This window comes from Agelaius phoeniceus, chromosome 37 (assembly GCF_051311805.1).
Source record: "Agelaius phoeniceus isolate bAgePho1 chromosome 37, bAgePho1.hap1, whole genome shotgun sequence".
In the NCBI taxonomy this organism is placed as follows: Eukaryota; Metazoa; Chordata; class Aves; order Passeriformes; family Icteridae; genus Agelaius; species Agelaius phoeniceus.
The window spans coordinates 1,541,708-1,546,307 of NC_135302.1; the positions used below are offsets into that span (position 1 = coordinate 1,541,708).

Below are 4,600 nucleotides of genomic sequence, written 5' to 3' on the forward strand. Positions count from 1 at the left end.
CACAGGTGCTGGTGCTGGGCCAGGGACAGGTGAGGGGACAGCTGGGGACAGGTGTGGCCCAGGTGTGACTGAATGAGCTCAGGTGTGTTTGAGTGTCCTCAGGTGTGTCTGAGTGTGCCCAGGTGAGGGACAGGTGAGCACATCTGGGCCAGGTGAGGGACAGGTGGGAGCCCCAGGTGTGCCCAGGTGTGATTCTGGGTGTGCTCAGCTGTCCCCAGGTGTGCCCAGGTGTGACTCTGGGTGTGCTCAGCTGTCCCCAGGTGTGTCCCCCTGTCTCAGGTGTGCTCAGGTGTGATTCTGGGTGTGCTCAGCTGTCCCCAGGTGTGTCCCCTGTCCCCAGGTGTGTCCCCAGGTGTGTCCCCAGGTGTGTCCCCTTTTCCCAGGTGTGCCCAGGTGTGATTCTGGGTGTGCTCAGCTGTCCCCAGGTGTGTCCCCTGTCCCCAGGTGTGTCCCCAGGTGTGTCCCCAGGTGTGTCCCCTTTTCCCAGGTGTGCCCAGGTGTGATTCTGGGTGTGCTCAGCTGTCCCCAGGTGTGTCCCCCTGTCTCAGGTGTGTCCCCAGCTGTGGTACACCTCCCCCCAGCTGTGTCCCCTGTCCCCAGGTGTCCCCAGCTGTGTCCCCATCCCCAGGTGTGCCCAGATGTGATTCTGGGTGTGCTCAGGTGTCCCCAGGTGTGCCCAGGTGTGACTCTGGGTGTGCTCATCTGTCCCCAGGTGTGTCCCCTGTCCCCAGGTGTCCCCAGGTGTGTCCCCAGGTGTGTCCCCTGTCCCCAGCTGTGTCCCCAGGTGTGACTCTGGGTATGCTCAGGTGAGTCCCCCTGTCTCAGGTGTGCCTGTGAGTGTCCCCAGATGTGTCCCCAGATGTCCCCAGGTGTGTCCAGGTGTGATTCTGGGTGTGCTCAGCTGTCCCCAGGTGTGTCCCCTGTCTCAGGTGTGTCCCCACCTGTGGTACACCTCCCCCCAGCTGTGTCCCCTGTCCCCAGGTGTCCCCAGGTGTCCCCAGGTGTGTCCCCAGGTGTGTCCCCTGTCCCCAGGTGTCCCCAGGTGTCCCCAGGTGTGTCCCCCTTTCCCCAGGTGTGTTCCAGGTGTGATTCCGGGTGTGCTCAGCTGTCCCCAGGTGTGTCCCCTGTCCCCAGGTGTGTCCCCAGGTGTGTTCCCTGTCCCCAGGTGTCCCCAGGTGTGACTCTGGGTGTGCTCAGGTGAGCCCCCCTGTCTCAGGTGTGCCTGTGAGTGTCCCCAGGTGTCCCCAGGTGTGTCCCCTGTCCCAGGTGTCAGCCCCAGGTGAGTTCAGGTGTATTCGAGTGTCCCCGGGTGTGTCTGAGTGTGCCCAGGTGTCCCCAGGTGTCCCCAGCTGTGTCCCCCTGTCCCCAGGTGTCCCCAGCTGTGTCCCCCTGTCCCCAGGTGTCCCCAGGTGTGACTCTGGGTGTGCTCAGGTGAGTCCCCCTCTCTCAGGTGTCCCCAGGTGTCCCCAGGTGTCCCCAGATGTCCCCAGGTGTGTCCCCTGTCTCAGGTGTCAGCCCCAGGTGAGTTCAGGTGTATTCGAGTGTCCCCAGGTGTGCCTGTGAGTGTCCCCAGGTGTGTCTGAGTGTCCCCAGGTGTCCCCAGGTGTGTCCCAGGTGTCCCCAGGTGTCCCCAGGTGTGCCCAGGTGTGTCTGAGTGTCCCCGGGTGTGTCTGAGTGTGCCCAGGTGTCCCCAGGTGTCCCCAGGTGTGTCTGAGTGTCCCCAGGTGTCCCCAGGTGTGTCCCAGGTGTGTCTGAGTGTCCCCAGGTGTCCCCAGCTGTGTCCAGGTGTCCCCAGGTGTCCCCAGATGTCCCCAGGTGTGTCCCTGTCTCAGGTGTCAGCCCCAGGTGAGTTCAGGTGTATTCGAGTGTCCCCAGGTGTCCCCAGGTGTGCCCCAGGTGTGTCCAGGTGTGCCCCAGGTGTCCCCAGGTGTGTCTGAGTGTGCCCAGGTGTCCCCAGGTGTGTCTGAGTGTCCCCAGGTGTCCCCAGGTGTCCCCAGGTGTGTCCTACACCCCCCCAGGTGTGAGCTCAGCTGTGTCACCCGTCCCCAAGTGTCTCCTTTTCTTTTATTGTAACAGAGATCATAAATTAATAAACGATAAATTAATAAATCATGAAGTAATAAACCGTGAAATAATAAAGCATGAAGTGTTAAAAAATGAAATATTAAACAACGAAATATTAAACAGTGAATTAATAAATATTAAACATTGAAAAATTAAACAATGAAATTTTAATGAAATATTAAATGATGAAATATTTTTAAATGAATTAATAAATAAGGAAATATTGAACAATGAAATATTAAACAATGAAATATTAAACAATGAATCAATAAATAATGAAATATTAAACAATGAAATATTAAACAATGAATCAATAAATAATGAAATATTAAACAATGAAAAATCAAACAATGAAATATTAATGAAATATTAAACAATGAAGAATCAAACAATGAAATATTAAAAATGAAATATTAAAAATGAAATATTCAACAATGAAATGTAAAAAAATAATTAATAAATAATGAAATATTAAATAATGAAATATTCAACAACGAAATATTAATGAAATGTTAAACAATGAAAAAAATGAATAAATAATGAACTATTAAAAAATGAAAAATTATTGACATTTTGAACAATGAAATAGTAAACAATGAAATAGTGAACAATGAATCAATAAATAATGAAATATTAAGCAATGAAAAATCAAACAATGAAATATTAAACAATGAAAAATTAAACAATTAAAATTTAAAAATGAAATATTAAAAAATGAAATATTAAACAATGCAAAATTAATGAAAAATTAAACAATGAAATATTAAAAATATAATAATGAAATATTAAACAATGAAAAATTAAGCAATGAAATGTTTAACAATGAAATAAACTATGAAATACTAAACAATGAAAAATTTTAAAATGAAAAATTAAAAAATGAAGTATTAAAAATGAAATATTAAACAATGAGATATTAAAAAATGAATTAATAAATAATGAAATATTAAACAATGAGATATTACACCATGAAATATTAAATAATGAAACATTAAATAATGAAATATTAAAAAATGAATTATCAAATATCCCGGGGACCCTAAAACAGCACCAGAAACACCGGCCCAGGCTGGCCTGGGCAGCACCAAACCAAATGAAATAAAATAAAATTAAATTAAATTAAATTAAATTAAATTAAATTAAATTAAATTAAATTAAATTAAATTAAATTAAATTATTAAAATAAAATATAATAATTAAAACTAAAATAAAATAAAATATAAAGAAAAATAAAATAAAATAAAGTGAAATAAAATGAAATAAAATAAAATGAAATAAAATAAAATGAAATGAAATGAAATGAAATAAAATAAAATAATTAAAATAAAATATAGTAATTAAAACTAAAAATAAAATATGAAGAAAAATAAAATAAAATAAAGTGAAATAAAATGAAATGAAATGATATAAAATATAATGAAATAAAATAAAATGAAATAAAATGAAATGAAATTAAATTAAATTATTAAAGTAAAATATAATAATTAAAACTAAAATAAAATAAAATATAAAGAAAAATAAAATAAAATAAAGTGAAATAAAATGAAATAAAATAAAATGAAATGAAATAAAATAAAATAAAATAAAATAATTAAAATAAAATATAATAATTAAAACTAAAAAAATATGAAGAAAAATAAAATAAAATAAAGTGAAATAAAATGAAATGAAAAAAAATGAAATGAAATAAAATTAAATAATTAAAATAAAATATAAAGAAAAAGAAAATAAAGTGAAATAAAATGAAATGAAATAAAATAAAATGAAATTAAATAAAATTAAATAATTAAAATAAAATATAATTAAAACTAATATAAAATAAAATATAAAGAAAAATAAAATAAAATAAAGAGAAATAAAATGAAATAAAATAAAATAATTAAAATAAATTATATTAACAATAAAATAAAATATAAAGAAAAGTAAAATAAAATAAAGTGAAATAAAATGAAATGAAATAAAATAAAATGAAATAAAATAAAATGAAATAAAATTAAATAATTAAAATAAAATATAATAATTAAAAATAAAATAAAATATAAAGAAAAATAAAATAAAATAAAGTGAAATGAAATAAAATAAAATAAAATGAAATAAAATTAAATAATTAAAATAAAATATAATAATTAAAAATAAAATAAAATATGAAGAAAAATAAAATAAAATAAAGTGAAATAAAGTGAAATGAAATGAAATAAAATAAAATGAAATTAAATAAAATGAAATAAAATGAAATAAAATATATAAAATAAAATAAAATTAAATAAAATGAAATAAAATAAAGAGATTTTAAAAATTAGGGGAAAAAAAGTAAATAAAAAATAACATAAAATATAAAAAAAGAAATAAAAAAAACGAAAAACAAAACAAACCCCAAAAAACCCAAAACCAAAAAAATTAAAAAACAAAAAAACGTAAAAACCCCACAAAAAACCAAAAAAACCAAAAACCAAAAAAATTTAAAAAACCAAAAAAACCCCCAAAAAACCCAAAAAAACCCATAAAAAAAAACCAAAACAAAAAACAAAAAAAAACC

General features: G+C 35.7%; 1 long non-coding RNA gene across 2 annotated transcripts; it reads left to right on the forward strand.

Moving 5' to 3' along the window:
* Positions 1–1,376: 1,376 nt before the first annotated feature.
* On the forward strand, positions 1,377–2,142 carry LOC143696685 (uncharacterized). 2 transcript variants are annotated; one of them, XR_013186051.1, is made up of 4 exons: positions 1,377–1,450; positions 1,552–1,573; positions 1,816–1,865; positions 1,948–2,142. It is a non-coding gene; the product is annotated as an uncharacterized LOC143696685 (long non-coding RNA). The 2 variants fall into 2 exon arrangements; XR_013186050.1 differs by having other exon boundaries at positions 1,388–1,865.
* Positions 2,143–4,600: the final 2,458 nt, after the last annotated feature.